We start from the raw sequence: 26210 nt of genomic DNA on the forward strand, positions 1-26210 counted from the left end.
CAAAGTGATTAATAAGGGGTACAATCTATCTCCTTCTATTGCCTGTACTCTCCATCTTTTCTCCACTGCGTCCCATCTGGCATCCTGGAAAGCCCTGACCGACTTTTTCACCCTTTCCTGATTCCTTCCTCTTTCTCTATCATGCGCCGCTCTTATCCACGCATGTAGTGCTTCGAATTGTGTTGGCCTTGGCAAAGGTCGTGAAGCCGCCATCACAGACTTCAATTGATACAACACTGCTAACCTAAACGAGCCATATCTCGGAAATGCTAATTCTCCTTCACGTTGGGTCATTTTATGCCAATTCTCAAGCCAAATTATCGTATGCAATCCCACATTCTTTGCCATGTAATGTGCTGGAGTGTCCTCAGGAGGGGCTTCCTCTCCCTCCCGAGTAACCACATGTCTGTCGCCTCTGCATAGTTCCCGAAAGACCTTAAAACACTTAGGGCCATATGTAGGTAAATTACATTTACCGATTCTTAAATACCGAATTTTACCGAATTGGTATTTATGAATCGGTAAATGTAATGTAGGTAAATAATTACCAATTCGGTATATGTCGGTATTTTAGAATCGGTATTTACCGATTCGGTAATGGCAACTGGCTTCCCATTCATTCCTATGGGCCTGGAGGCCCATAGGAATGAATGGGAAGCCAGTTGCCATTACCGATTCGGTAAATACCGAATCGGTAATGGGGGAGGCATCATCATGGGTGGCAGGGTGGCACATTGACACCCTGTTGCACCCCTGATTCGTCCATGTGTGCACATGTGGCGCACATACAAGCCCTAAGGGCATGTATGTCTGCCACATTGCACACTTCAAATGGAAAAAAAAATGCTTTTTTACAGGTATTCGTCATTTACCATCAACTTTTAGTTGGTGGTAAATAACGAATCCCCACACCAACGACACACTCCCCCTACATATCATTTCAGGATTCGGTATTTACCGAATCGGTAAAATTACAGATTCGGTAATTTTACCGATTCGGTAAATTACCGAATCCTGAAATATGCCCCCTACATACCAAAAGCCTAAATACCGGTCGGTAACGGGATATTTACCGAAAATCGGCCGTTACCGACCGGTATTAGGCTTCCTACATATGGCCCCTAATGATTGTCAAATTCAATCTCACAAGCTGTTTACCCCTCAATGCCAAATCCTCCAATAACACCGCGACTAACACCAACCAGCCTATCACAGCACGACACTCTCTGACGTCACCTTCCTTCGTTCGCAGCAGTTCCCTTTTCTTACACTTACACCTCACGCCTGCATTCGTCCCATTCATACACTGAAATAACCGTTTGTCCCAAACAAGTTACTTCTCTGGCTGTACGTTCACAGCCTGACTGTTCGTCCACAGTCTCTCGAAATTGTTGACCTCTGTTGGCAACTGTCTGTCCCCGTCAAGTTCCGGGCGGACAGATCGCCTCTGATAGGTTACAAATACTCAAATCCACATACAACAACCCACGACCAGCGTCAAGTTGTCATGCACTCACACATTCGCTCCCCCTATCTCAGTCCAGGTGATCGATGGTACCTCACGATCTCCTTTGGGTGGTCAACAAAATCTACCACAGGTGTCTTCTACACCACAATTCCCGGGCTGCACGCGCTCACAGCCTGATCTCACAATCTCTCAACATTCACTCCAACTCCGCAAGACATCACACAAAATCAACACCGCAATCTACAACATCTCATCCTGTTCATACTCACTCCACGAACTGCTGCTTCCTGTCTCACTGCTACTCGCCATCAATGTTCATCATCTGCCGTCGTCTGCTGCTCACCGTCTGATGATTCACCATCACTTATCGTTTATGGGTCTCAAGGATCACTTATCCTAATCTAATCGTCCCTCACTATTGGAAGTAACCATCCGTCTCTGCTACCAACTGCTCCGGCCCAATTTCTTGTTTTCCATTAAGCTACAAGAACCCACTCAGGTCGACTGAACCTTTTTACTTGCCCAATAGCGTGGAGGGAACAAACACAATTATCAGAGAGTATCTTCCACAATTTGACATAATTAAGGACTCAAACTCAATTTCTATTTCTCTCGGGATTTTATTATCAACATAAACATCTGCAGATATAGGCACCTCAGTACCAAGCACAACAGGTAGATAGGCACTAACAAAAATGCTACTCTACGAAGAATACGCATTCAACTAAAGATAATTAAGAGTACAAATTCTAAAAGCATGAGGTAGATAACTACCAAGCCAATGTCGATATTAGGAATCATTAACCCTGAACATCTCTGTCCCTACACTATGCTAGATGACGTCCCTGCTTAGCATTTCCTTAAGACCCAAAGAATCGCGAAAAGGTGTCAGAAGTGAAACTCCCTAAGTAGTCTTCACTTAGAGAGCTTGATCTACCATGTTCCTTCTAGCTTCTTGCCCACCTCTTCTCTCTGCTCCTCTGCTCTCTCTACTCTGCCCTCAACCCTCGGGGCACTGTCCCTATTACGAAACTCCAAAACATAGGATACGCCCTCCGACACACCTCCTCGACTAGGTCTTCTTCCAGTACTTTTCCATTCAGCACTGTCCTTTCCCTCGTCCATCAGCTTGGCCTTGAGTCCCAGACACCGTCCGCGCTAGGAGTTGCGATTGGCACATTCCAAAGTACTCCCATGTCTGGCTTCCTCCATAATTCAATTCTTAGACAAAGACCTTTTCTACTAACGAACAAACTGTCCTTGCACCTGCGGTGAGATCATGGGATGGAGAAATACTTCGCATCTTTTAACTTTACAATTTACTGCAGCCCAAAACCTCTACTAGAATAAATCATTGCGGCCTACCGCATTCGGCTAACATAAGAAATACCAGGCCTATCTCCTCAACAATATATATGGTGGACATTCAGGCATCTACTCGTTTAAACACACTATTAAATCACATTCTAAGCATTAGTGCTTTTACTTTCATCTACATGAATAAGCGACCTACACGAACAATTCTAAATCATGTCACGCGTTTAACCTAGTACATTATATTGAACGAAACTAATCATCAGACCTTTTACTGAATACATTCGCATTACATTTCACATCTCTAACATTTCTATGCGATATAACTGATACATTTCTTAATACATTTCACACGACACATCTAAGTATACATTGATTATATGCGAGTGCCAGCTAACGGTGAATATGATGCACCCCTAAAAATTTCAAAACCTTTAAGCGCTACATCAGTTGTGATTAAATAAACTTTAGTTATGCCATATTTTCATGAAGACTCTATTTTATTCAAATGGATGCAGTTTCTAGCGTTTTTTTACATCCTGCTCCCCCTCATTCCCCCTTCCATTCAATGCCCCACTGTGAGTCTTCTTGCCTTACAGTTTCCACAGTGCGTAGTACAATGTTCCATAACTGATATTCCTTCACAGAGCATGTATTGTGAATAAAACTGTCTATTGTGTTCCTGATGTACCTGTTTGAAGGACACTTCCGTCGGAAGCTCCGATACAGGCTTGCTAGCACATTAGTGTATTAATCTTTGAGAATGTTTCATATTGTGTTTTGCATCTCCAGATTGCTGTTGCTGTGCAAGGTAATGGAATTCTTTTGATTATACTTAGACATAGGCTAATGCTATAAACCTTAACATGACAATCCTGTTCCTGATTTGTTTAATATGTGCTATTGCTAGTAATGCTATGCTGAATCTGAAGTTTTGCTTATTGTTGCATAAAATGTATATAAAAAAAACCCTGGTTTTATTTGATGAAAATAAGACTTTTCATTTCTGCATGGAATTCTGTCCATTTGGATGGAAGCTTTTATCTTTCCTCCCTTAACTCTGTCCGATTATTGAGAGATTTTCCTTCCCTATTAGAAATGCTGTTGGTGTTCTTTATGGGGCTGACATTTAAGGATCTGTTTAAATGATTTCTGATTTCTGACTTTGTAAATTTGTATCTGAGCCTTCATGGCATGTACGGCATTGTTTCTGTACAGGAATAGTAGAGGCACCAGAGTATAGTTTGTGGTACCAGTGTACAGCTTCAGGTAGATGTACTAGTGCATAGCCAATGGTAGAGAAACTAGGGTATAGACAGGGTAGAAATACTAGGATATAAATAGGAGGTATAGGCAAGGGAAGAGATACTAAGGTATAGGCAGTGGTAGAGGTACTAGGATACAGGCTAAATTTAAGAGCAGAGATACTAGCGTATAGACAGCAGTAGCGGTACTAGGACATAGGTAGGTACTAACTCTAGGTAGTGGGGTGTTGTAAGCCAAGGGAAAAAGTAATATGATAAATGTAGGGGCAAAAGTTCTAGGGTATGAGCAGGAGTAGATATACTTAGGCAAAGGTAGTGCCGGAGGCTATAGATAGGGGTATATGTACCAGAATATAGGTAGAGGTAGCAGTACTAGGGTGTTTAACACAGTAGAAAAATATGGTAAAAAAACAGTTGAGGAAATATGAGGAGGAACCACTTAGGCGTAAGAAGGACTGCATGAAAGGTATTCATCAAACTGCATCAACATCTTGGTAATGCCATTCACTTGGGAAAAGGCCGGAAAATAGGTTCATGGAACACATTGTCTACAACTAGTCTAGAACAAATTTTCCCAGGTTGGTTATACTACAGCATCATATACAATCCCTCTGTAAATTTCCGTGTGCAAACAATAAAGGGTGCAGAATAGGGCACGAAGGATCTGAATAATCCACCAGCGGGACACTAAAACACTGCAGCTGATCTTCAGGCAGTCATGTTTAGAACAATGACCATGGACTATAGTATTTAATGCCACAGATCTCTCCTACAGTTAAAGTGTATTTGAAAAATACAGCCTAATGATGCCAAAGCATCTCAGTCAGCTTGAGCTACAGCCAACAGCTGCAAACTACGAAGCTAAGTCTGCGGCTGTCTCTTCTTACCAGTGGTGCACCTAATGATCGCCTTCTCAGAGCCCCGGAACAATACTGAGAATCAACCAAGTTTTTCATAGCAGCCCACTGACGGTACTACCAAAGTGAGAAGGATGCCTGGTCCTTACTCCACCTCATGTCTCTTTCTTCCTCAACTCTACACTTCAGTTCTCCTTGTCTCTCTCTTGCTGGTTCTTTTTCATCCCAGCATTCCTCCTTTGGCACTACTTTCCTATCTTTCTCTACCTCCTCCTTTTTCTGTCTTCCTCTCTCATGCTCTAGGTCAAAGTCTGATAGTGACAAAATTATTCTATGTCCCCCCAAATGAGTGTCGGAGCACACCACCTACAATCACCAGCACAAATTAAACACTGGAACCAAATTACCTATCATATAGCCTGGGAACATAGCACTATTCATGAATGCATGACCATAATACATTTAGTGGTTTTTCCATTCTTAAAGCTGGGGACAAAAAAGAGTTGTGCACCCATTTATGCATCTAGCTCTCTTTATCAACAGTGCCAACAAATTATGTTAGGAATATCACTTGACGCTACAATGGCCGCTGCCTCGTACCGTTCAAATGTTACTCTCTTGAACATCTCAGGGGTGTTATGTTATGTTATGTTAATTTAATTTATGGAGCGCACAAATACCTGGAGGTGTCTTGGTGCTGAGACTAAAAGTATGCCCAGAGGTTCGTGACCTAGTACTGGAAGCAATGGAGTTTCCGAATTTCCTTAGAGGTTGACTCATGTTTAGGCAGATTCAATAGGAGTCTTGCGGCTGCATTTTGTACCATCTTTAGTATTGTAAGATGTTGTTTCTGCATATTGTGATAAAATCCATTGCAGTAATGTAGATTTGATAGCACAAGTGCAGTCACAATCGTCCTCATAGTATCGATAGGAGTGTACGGAAGAACCTTCCTCAATTTCTTAATCAGATGAAAGGTAGCAGAAACAATAACATTAGTTTGCAGTGAGTACGATAGCTTGTTATCAATCAGTACGCCTAGATTTTTTGCTTTTGCTACTGGTTTTGGTAGTTCTCCCATCTCAATGGGTCACCATAAGCCGTCCCATTTAGGTTGGAGATTACCAAAGATCACTATCTCGGTTTTCTCCGAATTAGGCTTCAAACAATGTTTGCTCATCCAACTATTAATTTCCAGCATACAATTTTGAAACTAACGTGCAGGGGAAGCTGGATCTTTATAAGCGCCTATCATGATCTGTGAGGCATCGGCATAAGAAGTTAAACTAAAGCCGAATTGCCGGATCAAAGGAGCCAGTTCTGACACATAGATGTTAAAAAGGGATAGGCACAGCGACGAGCCCTGTGGAACCCCGCAAGGCAGAACATAGGGGGTTGATTTGAAATGATCAAGGGTCACTGTTTGTCTTCTTTCCATTAGAAAAGAAGATAGCAAGGAGAGTGCCAGACCTTTAGTACCTAATTTATTCAGGTGCAGTTTTAGTAGATTGTGGTCAACTGTATCAAATGCTGCCGATTATTCTAAGAGAATTAGAGCAGCGGCACCACCTCTATCCATCACTGTCCTAATCTCCTCTGTAGCCTTAATTAAGGCAGTCTCCGTATTGTGTTCTGGACGAAAGCCAAATTCAGAGGAATCAATTCATTATCTCGGACAAATTGGGCTAGCTGTTGATTCATAATTTTCTCCACTATTTTAGCTGAAAGTGTCAGTCTAGCAATGGGCCGGTAATTGCTTGGATTGGATACATACAAATTTAAAAAAATTTATTAGCGGGAGGATAGATGCATCCTTCCATAGAGCAGGGAAAATTCCACAAGAAAACATTGCGTTAAAATTTTTCATTAGAATAGAACTTACTTTATTGGCTATACCTCTCAGTGCTGCTAGAGGACAAGGGTCCAAAGGGGACCCTCATTTAATTTCCATAATAAGTTTTTCCACTAGCTCGCTAAATACCTGGGAGAAGCCCAAAAGCACATTTTTACCATGGTCAATGCTAGGGCTTTCCTCAGTTAACTCATGCGAAGAGGTCGCCTCAAATAGATCATAGATGGTATTGACTTTATTCCTAAAGGTATGAGCAATATTGTCACAAAAGCATTGATTGCTTTCTATGGCCTTTTTACTAGGCAAGGAAGTGAGCTTATTTACTACCCCAAACAGTTCTTTAGTTGAGTTCTTAGGTAAACAACCTTTACAACGCAGTCATTACATCGCACTACCTTTACAACACAGTCATTACAACGCAACATCCTTTACATCGCATGTCATTACAACGCAGCCATTACATCGCATGTCACTACAACACATGTCATTACAAGGCATGTCACTACAACGCAGGCATTACAACGCATACCATTACAACGCATAGTACCCCTACACTATCCAACACTTACCCTTCTGTTGCACTCACTAGAGTTAGAATAGTAATTTTTACCCCTACACTATCCAACACTTACCTTAAATGCAATGTAATGGTATGCGTTGTAATGGTATGCGTTGTAATGGTATAATGTGATCTACTGGAATGCGTTGTAAATGTAGTTTCTAAAAATGCATTGTAATGGCATGCGATGTAAAATGATGCGTTGTAATGGATATTGTGATGTAAAATCTGAGTTGTAAAGGCATGCGTTGTGAATGTTTGTGTTGTAACGACATACATTTGAGTTCTTAGCTCTCTTTGCTTGGTGGAAATATCCCCTTTTTCAGTGATTAGCATGGTTTTGTATTTAACCAATGCAGATTTATAGTTACTTTTTGCCAATTCATCATATTGCACTCTCCAACATCTTTCTAGTCTGCGACACATTTGTTTTTCTAGTCGTAGTGCCTCCGTGAACCATCGTGCAGAGGGTAATTTACGGTTACCAGAGTTTTTACAAGTGGTGACAGTAGCCTTAAAAGCTTCGTTGAGCCAATTTTTATATTCACTGGCTGCTGAATCTGGATTTGCACTTAACATAAGCAAAGACATATCCAGCTGAGTCAGAAGAGTGCCCTCATCAATTTTATTCCAAGCTTTGTAGACAGTTTGGTGTGCTCAAGCATTTGCTGCAACTATTGCTTCAGGATAGTATGGTTAAACAGAAATATAGAATGGTCTGTCCAAGTTAGAGGGTAAATATCCTTTACTGCCAGAGTTGGTTCAGATGTAAATATACCATCCAGGGTGTGTCCTCACTTGTGCATGGATTAGTGCACCACCTGTGATAGTCCTAGAGTCCCTAAGGTATCCAAAAGAGTCTTTGTCAAAAGTATCCTCTAAGGAGATATTAAAGTCGCACCGAATTGTAAACTCATTTGCAATGAGTGTGGATTCAAGAAGAAAATCTAGGTTACTAACAAAACTGCTTCTTGAACCTGGAGGGCGATAGAGGAGGATGCCTCTAAAGGTCTTTTTTGGGTTTATTGCTAGGGTATAAATAAAATGCTTCACACTAGGGATTCGGAGCTAAAGAAAAGGTAGCTCTGAAACTTTCACAATAGATTATAGCTAGTCCACCTCCCCTCTTAATAGGTCTGTCCACCTGAAAGATAAAAATCCCAGGGGTACCGCTGTCACGAAATCTGGGTCCGATGCTGCGTCGGCCAAGATTTCAGTAAGAAATAGCACATCCAGCTCATAATGTGAGATGAGGTCCGCTATTTCATATTTATGTTTGGCTAAAGATCTAACATTAATAAAATCACAGCAAAGGTCTGCCAGATCTGAGGTCTCTGGGCAATTCATCGTAGTAGTTGTGTTTGCGCTCTGACATGCCCTGACCATCTGTTCTGCCGGAAGATAGAAACTGCATTCACAGCTACGATTCTCTTGTAAGACAACACTGCCCAAACTGAAACGACAGCAAACCGGGTTAGTAGTCTTGTAAACAAGGTCTAACCATTCCCTACCTGAGTACCTTACGAGATCAATCTCGGCAGAGCCAGGGTTTCTGTCCCTGGGCGCGGTCCAGGCGCAGACGGGCTTGCCTTTGGTGCGCCTTCGGCATGCCTGCAGCGCACCCGGTGCACATCCGCTTCGGCATTGATTGAGTAGTGTCGTGGCAGTAATCACTAGACCACACACCACAGGAAGTGCCAAAAACAAGGGAGCCTGAAACGGGTCTCAACGCCCTCCGCACAAACGGCACACAGCCCCAGCGGAACGGGGCAGGGACCACTTCAGGAAAGGAAATGAGGAGTGTGCAAGTGCAAAGTGGGAAAGACAGTGAGTAGCACAAGAGAACACAATCACTATGACTTACCAATAAACTGGTTAAAAAGCGCAGGCTAACAGTTACACACCATGCAGAAAATTAAAAGGCAACAAGCGTTAAAATCAGATGGCAATTAGATAAAAAGTGCAACAGCGGCTGGCTAGTGCACTTGGAACAAGCTCTCTGTTATGCAGAACAAAAAACCCTGCCGCGCTACGCGTAGTTCCACAAGCGGTGGAGTGCGTTTGGTCAGGCTGTCCACAGTGTATTTCAGTGCCGGGTGTTTGACCCGCGCTGTAAATCAGCACGAACATCACAATGCACAGCTCAAGAGGGCGCTGTTTCTTTTCTTGCCGCTCGAGTAGAGCCCGCGTTGAGAAAACTGACTGCCTGCATTGAGAAATCTTGCTGAAAGGCGGATTTTCCTCACTCACCAACTTGACGTCGGTGAACACAAGCGAGGAAAAAACTCTGTACCGCTACATGGAGCAGAATGTTTCGGATATACGCGTTCTCCGCGGAGTGTGTAAATCTCAGCGAATGGACCGTAGTTCACCGCCAAGGCCTACTCTCTATTCCATTAAGAGGGCAGATCAGGGCCTACCCTTATTCCCATTAATATCTGTGTTTGAGTTCAAATCCACTTAGCAATACTAAGTAACTTCATGTTACCAAGACCCAACTTTCCAGTCCCAAGGTTTCCTTTTGCACATCATTATTTTCAGGTCTGGTTCCAATTGGTTCAACAGAACTGACTCAAAACCACACCTCCAGAATAAATAGATTTATGAAGCTCCAAACTAGACACAAGGTATCCCATGACGCGAAGTCACATGGTCAACTAAGTCTACCTGCAATAATTTTACAGTGAGGCTCGGGCAGCTGAGTCCAGAGTTTGTGTGGCGCACAAGAAACTGCACTTATGATTACTATAATATTATTCAGCAATGTCTTTTCACTAACCATGTACAGAACTCAGCTCCTAATTTCAATGAAGTTCATTGTGAGCTCCCATTTTCACACAGGTAAGCGTATGTTCAGTTCTGCCAAGACAAGTAAACACATTTTGCCTACACCCTGAGTGACACATACTGTGCTGACCTCAAAAAGACATTTGTTTTCCAGCGGCTGGTACTTGATTGGGTCTTAGCTAGTCTGCCAAGAAGCAGACATTACTCAGTCAGCATTATCATCAGGCAGATGTAGTGACTTGTTGAGCTTTGCTCCAATGCCAGAAGGCGGGGAGATTATGATTCCAAGTATATCCTGGTACAACTATATCTCAAATGGAGTCCTTTTAGGAGTTGCAGATCTCTTTAGTTGTTTTGCCTGGTGGTCTTCATATTATGGTGGTATAGGAGATATGAACTTGGACCTATTTCTCATTGCATAATAGAATTTGGGCACTAAGGAGGATGGAGGTTTCCTTGGCACATATGTAGCCACATAAGAGTGAAATAAATGATGTTATCACCCACATCAAATTCTTAGCATCTGATTGAGGAAGATAAAAATGCCTGGTAGGCAAGCTGGCAACCTCAAAGATCTCTTGATCTTCATCAAACTGACCCATAAGTCCATAAGCTTGTGTGCCTAAATTGAGCAATCACAAAGTCTGGGACAAGTATATGTAAACATCCCAATAACAGCATAGAATCCCAACGATTATGACGATCCCGCAAACACAATCCTTAGACATTACAACTGAACTGCACACCTATCAATGCAATATGGGAATGTGTGCACCAGCCTGACCGGAATGGAACTATCCTCATTGATGAACAAAAAGAAAAACAATACACAGGCTCAGATAAACACATCACTATCAACAAGTAGCCCAAAAGAACATCATAAAACTCCAATTAGCAAGCACATCAGCTCCATGGATGGCCCAGAAAGGCACATGGACAGGAGGCACAATTATTACCATGGGTGTTATGCATAGACAATTTGTAGGCGACATGGAGTTGCATATGGGGAGAAATCTGACACTACAATTCACACACATTCCTCTGCACATTACAAAAAACCCATACACATACTATTCCACTATTACATACTTGCCAAACATTATTTACTGGTCACTGGTCCACCGCCCGCTAACAACTTGAACCCTATACCTCAATCACGGAATACGCCATTATCAAGGGCTGGTAAAATGCTACGCCCTGAGTCGCTGCTACAAACCAAAAACCAGTGAGTCAACAAGAACTACATATCCATCTCTGTGCAGAAGGCCATTCCAACACATGACGTGCACAGACCACAACCCATTCCACGCACACGGGACTGCAAATATGTATACAACCCCAATGTTACCATCAACTTCTCCATATATTGGTCCAGTACAAACATGAAAACACAACTGATCATAAACCAAGCAAAAGAGCATGTTGCACAAATACGAACTACACTAACATCCACCACATGGCACTCTATCCCAAACTACAGCACCACCTTGACTTCACCAATTGTGAATCACATCAGAGTGGTGTAACATGTAACAAAACCATAAATACAAACATCTTGCTCAGGGTACGTGGATATACATTTAAGAATAGCAAATTCTTAACTCACTCTGGGCCAGATGTACGTAGGTGAGAGTTTGCGATTACTAAATAGTGAATGTTTGTGTTTCGCTATTTGGTAATCGCAAGCCACTATGTACGAAAGTGTCCTTTACACTTTCTGCAATTCCCAGTGGGTCGCAAATAGACCTATCTCATGAATATTAATGAGGTAGGTCTCAGGTTGCGACCCATTGAAAATCACAAAAATCACAGGGATGGTGGCCTGCTCGGGTCAGCAGACCAACATGTCTGTGATTGCTTTTAAATAGAGCTATGTTTTTTATGTAGCTGTTTTCCTTAAAGGAAAACGTGATGTGCTTAAAAAAGAAAATGAAAAGTTTTCTTTTCATTTTTTAAGAGCAGGCAGTGGTCCTTGGGACCACTGCCTGCTCTTAAGAAATGTTTTTACAAATATTCACAAAGGGTAAGGAGTCCCTTGGGCAGGGGGATAGGATGTGATGGGATTTGTGGATGGTTTGCCACCTACCTGAAGTAGATGGTAAAATGTGAATGTTTTACGGATGCATTTTGGTAGTAAAACATTCACACATACCACAGCGATTTTCTATTAGAAAGGGACGCCCTCAATTTGCGATTCGATAATAGGTTACCAAATCGCAAATAGGGCTTTGTACATTAAAAAATGCTTTTTTGGGGTCGCAAACAGTCCGATTCTACGAATCGGGCCGTTCAGAAAAGCTTTGTACATCTGGTCCCCAGTGCACTTAGCGCTTGGAAATTTTGTACCTCAATATGTTTGTAACAATATTCCGTCTCTTTGATATTCCTCATTTAATATACCGTAGTACAATCCTTACATCTGCCCCCGATACATCCACTACTGGAAGACAAATGCAGTTTCAGTTTTAGTAATAACATAACAGCACACCCGAAATCCAAGATGCTACTGCACCAAAATGTATCAGTGCCACAGATATCTCACAACCCTTCTCTCTCTACGTTGTCTCCTTGCACCTCAAATCAAATCAAATCAGGTGTTTGTTAAGCGCAACTACCCACCCGTAAGGGTCTCAAGGCGCTGGGGGTGTGGGGGGTTGGTTCGCAGGTTCCAGTCCATCAAGGAGTGGGTCTGTCGAAGAGCCAGGTTTTGAGGTTTCTTTCGAAGATGGGGAGCGATGTTATCTGTCTGAGGTGGAGCGGAAGGTCGTTCCAGGCTCTGGCCACGCGGAAGGAGAAGGAGCGGCCTCCCGATCTGGTCTTTCTGGTGCGGGGGACCACGGCGAAGGAGAGCTGGGCTGATCGTAGGGTCTTTTGGAGTGCGTGGAATTTGAGTCGGCTATTCAGGTATGCTGGTCCGGTGTCGTGGAGGGCCTTGTGAGCGTGGGTTAGCATCTTGAAGGTGACTCTAGCTTCGATGGGGAGCCAGTGGAGTGTGCACAGGTGCTGGGAGATGTGGCAGTGTCTTGGCAGGTTGAGGACCAGTCTTGCGGCGGCGTTTTGGATGTTCTGTAGCTTGTGGGTGAGGTTTTTGTTTATTCCGGCATAGAGTGCGTTGCCGTAGTCGAGCCTGCTGGTGACCAGGGCGTGAGTGACGGTCTTTCTGTGTTCGAGGGGGATCCATTTGAAGGTCTTACGTAGCAGGCAGAGGGTGTGGAAGCAGGAGGACGAGACGGAGTTGATCTGTCGGTCCATTTTGAGCTCTGAGTCCAGGGTGATTGCCAGGTTGCGTGCGTGGTCCGTGGGGGTGGGCAGGCTTCTGAGGGCGGGGGGCCACCAGGTGTCGTTCAAGGCATCTGGGTTTGGGCCCTTGATGAGTACTTCCGCTTTGTTGGTGTTTAGTTGTAGGCAGCTGTTTTTCATCCATTTGGCGACGGCTTCCATGCCTTCTTGAAAGTTGTGTCTGGCGGTGTTGGGATCGTTGGATAGGGAGAGGATGAGTTGGGTGTCGTCTGCGTATGACACAATGGTGAGTCCATAGGTTCTGACGATAGGGGCGAGCGGAGCCATGTAGACGTTGAAGAGCGTAGGGCTGAGGGAGGACCCCTGGGTGACTCCGCAGGTGGTAGGTGTAGAGTCCGAGAGGAAAGGGGGGAAGTCTGACCCTCTGCGTTCTGCCGGAGAGGAAGGAGCGGATCCAGTCGAGGGCCTTGTCTTGGATCCCTGCGTCATAGAGTCTGCGTATTAGGGTGCGGTGAGAGACTGTGTTAAAAGCCGCTGAGAAGTCGAGGAGGATGAGGGCTGTTGTTTCTCCTTTGTCCAGTAAGGTACAGATGTCATCTGTTGCGGCAAGGAGGGCTGTTTCCGTACTGTGGTTTTTTCTGAAGCCGGATTGGAAGGAGTCGAGGATGTTGTGCTCTTCGATGAATGTGGCGAGTTGGCTGTTGACGGCTTACTCAATGACTTTCATTGGGAACAGGAGCAGGGAGATGGGTCTGTAGTTTTTGAGGTCGGTGGGGTCCGCCGAGGGTTTCTTCAGGAGGGGGTTGATCTCAGCGTGTTTCCAGTCGTCAGGGAACGAGGCGGTTGCCAGGGAGCGGTTGATGGCGTGGCAGAGCATGGGTGCAATGGTGTCAGCGGCTCTGTTGAAAATGTGGTGGGGGCATGGGTCCGTGGCGGCCCCAGAGTTGATTGATTTCATCGTCATCAGTGTGTCTTCAGTGGTGAAGGCTGTCCAGTTGTCGATCGCTGGCTTCAGGGTGTCGGGGTGGTTGGTGAGGGTTCAGTGTGTTGGTTGTCTTCGTCGAAATTGACGTAGATGCTCTTGATTTTGTGGTGGAAAAAGGTGCTGAGTTTGTCGCAGAGGTCTTGTGAGGGAGGGATGTCAGTGGACTCGCTGGTGGGAGATTCTTTCTTCAATCGTTTTTTCCCTCGTTTTTCTGATGAGTTGGTGGTAGGCGTTGGTGGCGGCTCTGAAGTTGTTGTGGGCTTCTGTGGATTTGGTGTTCCTGCAGGCCTTTTCGAGGCGGCGGCAAGTGCGTCTGGACTCTCGAAGTTCGGTGGTGAACCAATTACCTTTCTTGGCGTGGGAATTGTTGTTTTTCTTGAGGGGGGGCTATGGTGTTGGCGCTGTCGGAGATCCATCTGTGCATGGTTCGGGCTGCGGTGTTGGCGTCGTCGTTTTCCGCGATGGTTGGGGTGGAGTTGCTGAGTGATGAGGTAAGCTGGTCGTCGGTGATTCTGGTCCAGTTTCTTTGTGGGAGCAGGTGCTGGTGTCTGTGGATGGCACCTCTTCACATAGCAGAAGTCACATAGGATTGCAACATGTCAGGTGTGCTACAACTGCCACAGGGGTCACCATCAGTGAAAGCAACTCTAATAACGGTGCTCAACAGCTGGTTGTAATTAAAAGACCATACAGTTAGGCAAATGACAAAAGGCAAGATTTTCAACTTTACCCACAGACGTTTTAATGCATGAGCAAAGTGGGCACTTACCCAGGTGCCCCCTAGTAAAGTGATCTTTCTCCCACTCACTCTATCTATCAGAACCTCTCTCTGCCTATCTCTACTTCTGAGTTTCACTACCAATGGGTTTATTACAATGTTGGTCAGAGTTTCCTCCCACCGACACCACTGTGGAAACGGGACCGAATGACTTCCGGTCTGCAGTCCCGAATGCTTAATTACAATATGACTGCACATGGTGCGGTCTCATTCTCACATTTCCCTTTGAGAGCATGTGTTACGGACATAAACCGGCCAGAACACAAGCTCTCATAGAGAAATGGGAAATTGTGTTTATCCCTGCACCCCGTGGGAGGCACTTCAAGGTGCTTGACACAAGGTGCAGGGATTAACAGGGGGGCACCATAGGTGCCACACTCAGCCCCCAACCGGAGGCTGCAAGGAAAAGTGGGCCCTGCTAGGGGCCCCCAAACACACTTTCCGACAAGCTTTCCACGTCAAAACGCCCAACATGGAAAGCCTGACGGAAATCTTGCATCGTAATCCGGACGGCGTATTACACTGGCCGATGGGTTCCTTGAGCCAGTTGGAAGCCAGACGGAATGATCGGCCAGTTACAATTCCGACTGGTTGTATTGTAATCTGCTGGTCGGAAGAGAAACTGACGATCTTGGTTGTAAAGCCTCCGACCTAAGGTCCAAGGCTTTATGACCGAGGTCATAATAGGCCCCCAGGTGTCATTTTTTAATGAAATTTAGACTTTTGGCTGTTTTTGTGTGGAAGTTAAAGTATAACTTCGTACTATTTGGTATTAGTTAGGCTTGCATTAGGAGAAAAAAAAGGTAATAAAATTCAAATTGCATGCTAACAGGGAAACCCAAATATTTCTTGCCCAGAGCCTCAACATTCTTGAGTACAGGACAACCCATCATCTCTGTTAGGCTGGTTCAAACAGGAAGGCCCACTGTAGAAACTAGTCTGCCGTGACCCACAAAAGCATGACACCTTAGCAAGATGAACTGTCTTAGTGTCAGGATCAGTGCTTAATTTGAGCAGGTGGTTTCCAGTGCTCTGGCAACCACTGAACATGACAACCCTGATTCCTCAGGTATCGTGGAAAACAATACGGTATTTTCGCTCAGTCACAAAAGCTTAATTTTCTCAGAATACACATAGAATGAGGATTGAAACGGTTTCAATAATTATTTATTGGTCAAGCATCAGTCTAGTGCGAAACATATTCGCTGCGACAATCAAAAGACAGGAGCAGACAAATGTGATCGCTAGCACCAATATCGTAAATAGTAGATACATTTCTACCATAGTGCTAATAAGATGAATATAAACAGATCATATAAAACAATAGTATTGGCGTACTCCTACGAAGCGTAGCCTACCTAAATGTACCTAGCCTAGATATGTAGGTGAAGCATGTGTATGTAAATGCCAGGATAGATCCTAATTGAGCCAAGAATCCCCAGGGGAAGTACTAACCCCTTACCTAATGGTTTAGAATGAGGGACCCCGTCTCTGCTTCGAGGATGGCAACCCGCAAGGGATGTCAGGTCTCTGCCTGTCGAAGGATCAGCCTGCAGAGTTTCAGTTCAGCCTGGAAGGAATTCTCCTCTGCTCTTTGTATGGGGGAGTGAGGGTCTTTTACACTAAAGTGGTCACTCCAGGGTTTCTTATAGAATCTATATGTTTTGAAAGCATTCACTAATCTTTTGCTAATCCTTTTCTAAACAAAAACACTCATGCACAGCTGGCTGTTGGCCATGGATGAAAAAGTGGTAACCCTTATACAGAATAAATCTGCCATGCCTGGGGACATGTTTATGTACGTCAGGGATTAAGATAGGGTAACAAGAGCCTGGTGTTGAAGAGACAGAAGTAAGCAACTAGGTAAAAGGTCACCTGTGTAGAACCATTATTTTGTGTGGATGGGACAAAATGTATGTAATCGGTATGTACATGATGGGACTATCCTAAAGAACATGAAAAAGCCATTTATATAGCTTAGGAGGCCTTGAATAGTCTGAGCTGTCACACTTATAGGAGTGTGATGGCTAGTAGTTGCGTTGTCATTGGCAGCGCTAGCAGAGGTAATGGGTGGTGCAAGTTGCACTTGCCTCCTGATGAGGGCAATGGAACTTACTCTTAAATAAATTAGCCATGGTGAGGATATGAGACCTTCCTAGGGAGGTCAGAGGCAGGAGCACGTCCCAGACACCTGGGTATCGAGTTGTGGCAGTCTCAATGCAGTCCCTGTCTCTGCGTTGCTACAGCAATATCTAGATTCAGAATACAGCTCAATTTGTCTGCATGTGTTTATGCCATAGGGTAGTGTCCACAGCGGTGAAACGTTGAAGCTAAATGGACAACCAACTAGGATTTTCTACATCCTGATACATTGAGCCTGCAGGAGAAAGGAGGGTGTGTTCTGATTATTCAGGCACTACCTGCTCCAAGTTGCCAGTCCCTCAAAGAGTGCCACCAGGAATTATGGAAAACGTCACAATCCTCATTCCGTCACCTTCCTGACATGACTAGCACCTGTGCACAATATCAATGTCTGTTCCAATGAATCTGTGTGCATGTACATCCCTGTGATTATATCTGACCTCAGTCCTTAGAATAAACTCATTGAACATCCTTTGCACTTTTCATATTCTGCCTCTATCAGCATCAATGCCTACAGTGGAAAGGAGGAAGAGAGAGAGAGAGAGAGAGAGAGAGAGAGAGGGAGAGAGAGAGAGAGAGAGAGAGAGAGAAAGAGTGTGTGTTTTGTGTGAATTACTTTCATATACAGAAATTTCAGATTCGATTGTTGATACATGGGAACGTTTTGCCTGCAAGACACAAACCTATTCAATTCTATTATATTCAGAAAGAAAGGAATTAGGGGGTCTATTAGTATGTCATGCGGATCGCATGGTGGTGGTGAATCGCCCGACATAATCCCCCGCCCACCGCCCACCTCCCATTTCCCCCCTGCCATATTATGATGGCGGGGGTACCGCGTCGAATGGGAAGACCATCCGCCGCTTCGGCGACTGGGAGGAAAAGGGTTGCATATGGTGGCGGTGTCTGCTAGACACTGCCATCCATATTACTATGGCAGCGGGAAGCAGCCTTTCCGTGGCGGGAAAGGCAGTCCTCTCAGTTGGGGTCCTCTCAGTTGGGGGCCCGTTGCGGGCCCCCAGGGTTTTGGGGGGGTGTTGGGTGCACATGTCCCCCCCTACATTTGCATGCACAAGGTGGCAGGCACCGTATGGTGCCTGCCATGTTGTGCATGCAAATACGCAACATGCATATATTGCATTGTGGCGGGTGCTGCTTCCAGCACCGCCCGCCACAATGCAATGTATGAGGGATGCCACCGCCACGGTGACGGTGGCATCCTAATTGCCGGTGCGGGACCGCCGCACCACTGGCGGTCAGTCCCAGCACCGCTAGGGTGCGCCATCCTAATAGGCCCCTAGGTTTTCACAGCAAAAGATCTCATTTCTTTTGCCATTCCTCAGTAAAAGCTTTTTTTCCTGATGGCTACCCAAAACTATTTTACATAACATGAAATGAAATATAAAACGGTTGCGCCCTGAATGCCATGTTACATTTATCAGATAAGAAGCCATTAATAATTATATAAGGACAAGTACTTTCATATGAACGTTCATCTTGAATGGAATTCTTTCTCAAAAGAATTTTGATAATCTTAATTCAGATTACCAAATTATTTTTTTTTAAATAAGGAGGGAGGGAGTCTTTAGCCTGCTTCTTTCTTTCAGTAATGTATAAAACATCCCAGGGACCACTACCTGCCCTTAAAAAATGAAACGAAAAAGTTTCTTTTTTTTAAAAACATTCATGCATCCTGTTTTCCTTTAAGGAAAACGGGCTGCATTTTTTAAAAAACTGCTTTATTTAAAAGCAGTCCCAGACATGGTGGTCTGCTGAGCCCAGTAGGCCACTATACCTGGGAGGGCCCGCCATTCCCAATGGGGTCGGAAATTGCGAGAGGCTCATTAATATTCATGTGCCTCTCAATTTGCGATCCCATTGGGAATCGCTAACAGTTTGTTACACACTGTTGTACTTCCCAAAAACTAGCAATTTGCAAGGTGCTATTTTGGGCGTCGTACATCTGGTGCCCTGTGTACTGTCATAACTTTGTAAAGGTTATATAGTTTTTTCTTTGACATCAATTTTACTAATGTATCTATTTGTATAGAGCAAGGCGTAGTTGATATTGCAGCATAAGGACCAAGTGGAAATTCAGGAATTTTGTCTCATTAACGCGATCGCTGCCTGATTTAAGAATGAAAGCATCCCTTGACAAATGCATAGCTTCTGGAAAGTTATTTCTTCATTTACATTTATTATAAATCTCCAAGTCCATAGATGGAACTGTTCCTTAAAGGTCATAAAATTATATGTGAAATCTATAAAATTCCTTTGAAATCCCCTGTCAATAATGTTGCAACCTTTTTTGATCTCTTCAGTTTTAATATCACTCCAGTGCTGCTGCCTCCTTAGGACTCTTAAAGCATTCGACACAGTCCAGAAGGTTTTCTATCTTCACCTGTGACTCCTGCTTCTTGTACATGGTTTTGTAAACTTTTGCCAATATTATCTTCTATTGGTGTGTGGCTATAGCGATTTCGTTTTACAAAGGTCTATAGAATTGCTTCTATATCCTTGAACCTGTACACAGATAGACATCTGCATTTTTATCCATTGTCCCAAATGGAAAGGAACAAATTCCACATTTTTCATGTAGTGTTTTATTACTTTAAGATTTTAATCTCTCAAATTGTGTTTTGTCAAGATCACTTCTAGTCCCAAAATAATCTTTCACCTCCTATAATGTATTTCGTTTTTGTGAACGGCTTCAAAAGTCATCTTATTTAAAGACACATTGCTATGTTTCCCAACCTAGACCTAAGTAGTGAGGCAACCTTTTACCTACATTTGTCCTTCCTTGCTCTGCATAATAGTTTTAGCAATTACCTTTTACCTAGTTAAGTGCTGAATAAATGTTGATTGGTTTCCTTGAAAGTAGCCTCATTTATTATTCAAGAGGATTCTTAGCATCATATCTTAATCCCCTGCACATGACGTACTTAACAGGATTAAAATACTCTGTACAAAAAGTCATCGCTACCGTCATCCTCGGGCGACAGGGCTACTTTACATAGTTACAATTATTGATTTAGGCTCATCTACATAATCATACTCACAACATATCGATTGTGGTAGAACCCTCCAGGTTATCTTTTTGGTTTAAAAGAACCACACCTTCACTAGGTAGAAGGATGAGACGCTTCTACGATGACACTGAGGTCCCTGCATGCTGAGGCTTCAACACGCAGCGGTCTGACATCCCTTGCGGGGTGTCCAACTTGAGACCAAAACGGGGTCCTTTATTCTCTCCCATCAGGTAATCGGATTGACTCTTTCCTAGGGATTCTTAGCTTCACACCCACACACATGCTAGGTACATTAAGGTACACTTAAGTGGGGTACATCTAGTAGGAATACGCTGAGATTACTGTTTTTATATATGACTGCATATATTTGATGCTTAGCATCATGGTAGAAATGTATCTACTGTTTACTCAGTTGGTGCTTGGAATCTCTTACATTTTCTTCTGTCTATTGATTGTCTCTATTGATTGTCTCAGCAAACATGTTTCATACTAGAATGGCGCTGGTTCAATAAATGCTTATTGAAAACGTACCTAACGTTTATTCTGTGTATCTCTCTGAGACTAAGTGAGCACGATTGACTGAGCGAAAAGTACTGTACTGTTGCCACAATCCCTCAAGGGTCAAGGGTTGTCATGTTCAATGGTTGCCAGAAACTATTCGCTCCTTGGTAGGGTTCGGGGGCTTATAGTGGCACTGTGAGCTAGCTGGTCTGCAGGCTGACATATCCTTTGGGGGTGTCCGGAATCAGTCTAGACACCAATCCCTCAGTTTATGTTGTCCATCAAATGCGCAGATCCTATATATTTTTAGGAACTACACAACAGCATGTTAGATGACTCTACTCCAAAGAACTATTTCAAAGTTTACACAACATATAAACAATTTCACTCAGTTTATGTTAAAGTTTAAAAATCAGAAATACCCCATATTCTTTTAGACAATTTGCATATTCAAATAGATGGGAATTAGGTGTTCACAGAAAATCTTTTTGCCATTTGGCCCAATTTTACATACAAATTCTACAGGGCAATAATGCTAAATCTGACTATTTCTTATCATTAGTAACCATTAACACTTTGCTATACACGTGTTTCTCCACAAATTTGTAATATGTTGCGACCTGGAATTATGGATACAATGTATGATCCAAGATTCCAAACACCTAAATGCCGCATATTTTTTTAATTCTTTTCCTTGAGGAAAGATATTTCATTGTCTGCATTCCTGTCCAGCACTAGAGATAGGGCCCCCTTAAAAAGCTGTAATACTGTAATCCATATGGTCTGATCACTACCTTTGGGCAATTTGCATACTTCAGTAAACAACATCAGAGAAAATTCTTGACAAGCAGCACCCTCATATACAGTAATTACCATCTGCAATATACCCCAACATTATTATATCCAAGGCCACATTGCTTCAGGAAGAGAAGTGGATTTATTGTACTGTAAGGGGTTCAACCATTTATATACAAAGGGTAACGTAGATATGCATGCCTTTTTAAACTAAAGCTGTGTGCTGTGGATGTTCATGTCATTTGTGTAATAATTAAGAAGAGAACAACAATGTCACGAACCATGAACTCTCTCTGGAGGATCACAATACACTCGCATCCAGGTCACAGCCAGAATGGAAACAAACAAATTTAGGATGGAAACAAACAGGAAAGAGGCTTTCTTTATCTTTGCCCCCAGGATCTTGAATAACATCTTTGTAACCATTAGAATTGCCCCAACCCACTTCCAAATAAAAAAAAGAACTTTAAAGAACATTTTAAATTGACTCCTTAGAAAGCTCCATGTCTTTTCCTGATTTCCAGATTTCAATAGTCTTCTCCTCTTAGCAATGTAAATTATCCTGGATTGTAATCGGGCCTTACACATACACACGGTCCCAAGCCAAAGACAAGTGCCAATAAAGAGCAGAGTTCAATTATCAGCACTTAACACCTAACAGCATGTGGGTAATAATTACATCATCACCAACCGGTCCAACTTCTCGCAAGACAGATCCACACACCCACTCTCCCTTCAAGTCCATGTTTCAAGCTCTCACTGGTTTTAGCTTCCAGTCAGATTTAATGCCCTCTGGGACAAACTGAACTTTGGAGTAATGGCCCACCATTCACTTAAGAAAGATAAAAAAAATAACAATTAAGGTAACATTGGCTAACTTTGGAAGCCTGGGGTGAGACCAAGGTAAACCACAGCAAAACAAGCTTGAAAGTTTGCCAAGTAAGTCAGTGGTACATTAGAAATAAATAACGTACAATGTCCACATAACGTTTAGATACATGATAAAAATGCAATGAGGAAAATAAAAGAAAACTAAGGGGTTTATATGTTACAGCAAAAGAAAAATGGATAGAGAAGAAAGGTAACTGAAAAGAGAGAACAATCAACTTCAAGAAAATAGAACCTTGAAGGGCTAAAAAGGTTTTAACCCGTTTTACATCACATGGATTAATTACAGTCAGTCAAAAAGCTTTTATTTCGGCGTAATGCCATAAAAAGACATAAATAATTCTGTACAATAAAACTCAATTAAATCACATATACATAGAGTGCAAGCCATAAAAACATTAAAACTTTATGCTAAAAAATTTGCACAGAGAAACAAGATTGATTATTTCCACAAGAAGCCAATTATTAGAACTGTGACCAAACCCCAAGTAATCTCAGAACACCGGCAGATTCTAGAATTACAATAATAATAATGCCGGAATCAAAAAGGGTTATGGGACAATGATCATCTTTTTGGACCTGGTGAGCCACATGGAAAAAAGAAATTTAGCCATCGCAAAGACTATCAATGGGGTGGTATCATATTTTAAAATTCTAAAGACTAGCTGGTAGTCCCTAAGGCCCCTAGACTTACATAGCTGAATAATCCATTTCTTCCTAGCCTTGATATAAAGGGGACAAAAAAGAACAACATGCATCTCGGTTTCACAAGTGTCAATACAAGCAGGACACATGCTTGAACGATCAGATGCGTTAGACCATCTATAAGTGAGGGCCCTCAAAGGTAACGAACTGTGACGAAACTGGATGTAGAGTTTCTTTGCCAGGGGGGGTTGGATAACATCCAGGAAGGTTTCGTACTGGGGGCTGGACTTAATGTCCAAAAAGATGTCAGTGAGCCTACCCAGAGAAGAATGTAATAACATTTCCTTCCGATAGAGACACAAGGCCTCACTCAAGGATTTCTTGGATAATGTGCCGCTTGTCTCTTCCGGGGCGGTCCAAAGGTCCCCCTTCCCTATGGCATAACACAAGGTCTTAACGTATGTTAACCAGGGAATCTTGTTCAGTTTCCCCCTTGTCAATATGTCGGCCAGGTCAAGCCTATAGCTTGCAAGCTCAGGTGTTGACCAAAGTCGTCTCCAAAACAGGAGAGGGCGATTCAGGGCGATTTCTTCTATAGGAACTAAGCCTAAATCCCATCTCAAGGGGATTAGGGGGGTGCTTGCAGGTAGTTTCAATAGACGCCTGATAAAGGAGTTCTCAGTTACCGCTAAAGAAGCAGGAGTAGAGTACCCCCAAAGCTCAGCGCCATATAGCGCGCCCCCTCTTGCTTGGGATTTATAGATTTCCATGGGGGGGCCCAAAGGTTTGGAAGAAGTGTTATTAAAAACCTTCAGTAAACCCCCCACTGATTGAGCTAGCTTCAGGTTTACCTTTGCCATGTGAGACCCCCATTTCATTTTATCATTGAGGGTCACTCCTAGATAGTCAAAGGTAGCAACTCTATCTAGTTCTACATCTCCCATCTTAGGGTGGGGACAGTTGATTGACTTGGGACTAAAAAACCATAAATTTTGTTTTGGATAGGTTCAGTTCCAAATCCCTTTCTTCACAGAAAGAGCAAAAGGCCTCCAATGTGCGCTGGACGCCCATGAAAGATTTAGATAACAAGAGCGTGTCATCCGCGAACATAAGGGCCGGTATCCTACGCCCCGCGAGGATAGGAGAATCCAAATTAGCGGAGCGCAGGAGATGCTCAATCATCCCATTGATAAAAAGGGAGAAAAGGGTGGGGGCCAGGACACAACCCTGCCGCACACCCTTTTCAACCGGAAAAGGCCCTGAAATTTCCCCACATCTCCCATATCTCACCCTTGCATAAGTGCCTTGGTGTAGGCGTTTGAATAGATGACAAAGGTAGGGGGGAACACCCATCTCTAATAACAAAAGCCACAGTTTTTCCCTTTGGACCAAATCAAATGCGGAGCGAAGGTCCACAAAGATCAAATAAAGATTACCAGCTCCCATACTGACTGTCTTCCAATAGATCAACTGCAGCCTAAACAGTTGGTCGATGGTAGAAACCTTTGCTCGGAACCCTGCCTGGAGCGAGGTTAAAATTTGATGATCCTCCATCCAGGACTGCAACCTTGTTAAAAGGACTCGGGCAAACAGCTTCTGCAGGACGTCAATCAAACTAATGGGGCGGTAGTTGACTGGGTCCAGGGGGGAGGATTTTTTATGAATGGGTATTATTTCTGCTCCCAACCAGGTATCCGGGATCTCAAGGCCCTGCAAAATGGCATTGAAGTATACCAAAATGTAAGGGGCCCAAATATTTGGTTCACTTCTAAACAGATCACCGGGGATCCTGTCAAGCCCCGGAGCCTTCCCTGCAGCTAGGGTGCTAAGAGCCAACTCTATTTCTGAGAGGGAGAAAGAACGACTCGCAGAGTCTTCTTGGTCCTTCTGGTTCAATGGAGTAGCATTAGGCGGGATTACCAGAACAGATCCTCCCGAAGGGACACTTAAAGAATATAGGGGTTTGAAATGGGCGAGCCAGACCTCCTCACTAAGGTTAGGAATGATAGCGGGACTACAAGCTGCTGAACCAGTTCGAACAATGTTCCAGAAGGCCCTCGAGTCATGAACTGCTAGTGCTTGTATCATGTTTTGCCACCTAAGATCCTCCCACTCCGATTTTGCCTCCTTAATCAAATTTTTATAAAAGGCCCTTGCAACCTGGATACTTGAGAATGTGCCGTTTTTTACCTCCTTAATCAGGGCAGTCTTGGCCAGCCTGCAGGAACTATTGTACCAATGCTCAGGCCTAGGGGCCCGTGGCCTTGAAACAGAGGCACTATAGAAAAAACCGGCCAGGCCACCGAGAAGTTCATTATGGATGTTTTGAAGATCAAGGAGATGATTCTGTTCAATATCCCCGTTGGGGCTCAATAGGAGGGAAACCGCCTCCAAGGAACGAGTAACACTACTATATAAGGCTGCAAGCTTTATTTCATAGGTCACAACCCTTACCCACCTAATCCGTCTACCACCTGCAGCTAAAACCAAGTTCTCGCTATTATGTGGCGGCTGGCCGTGTAGGCTTGCACTGCCACCAATATTACTTATCAACTCTAGTGACAGTAGGTTATGATCGCTATCGACCCGCGGAATAACAGAAAATGCTGCTAAATAGCCCCAAAATTCCACGTTCACCAAGATATAGTCGATAGTTGAACAACTCCCGGGTCTATTGAAGGTGAAAGCTCCCGGTATGTCAGGGCACAATCTACCATTACAAGCCCTCAGGGAATGTGCAATAGCTAACTTATTAATCTCGAGGGCTAAAGGGAGGAGACGCTTGGCCGGGTAGATGGTAGGGACAGGAATTTTATAGTTTTCGTCCTCATCACAGGTAAGGGAAGGGATCCCGAGGAGAGGTTCGTAGTGGCAGTTAAAATCCGCACCTAGTAATTTGTGCGACGCAGGAGGAAGGGAGTATAGTACCTCATCCAAAGCTCCCAAAATCGACAACCCCAGCTGAGCCGGATAGGGGCGTAAGTAAACGTTTAGGACTACCAGCGAATATCCGGCAGGGAAGGTAAGTAACAGGCACAAGATATCAGGGGATTTTGTATCAATTGATTTTACAGAGCAACCTAAATGGGTTGCAACCCAAATAAC

Source organism: Triturus cristatus, chromosome 8 (genome assembly GCF_964204655.1).
Source record: "Triturus cristatus chromosome 8, aTriCri1.1, whole genome shotgun sequence".
Classification (NCBI taxonomy): Eukaryota; Metazoa; Chordata; class Amphibia; order Caudata; family Salamandridae; genus Triturus; species Triturus cristatus.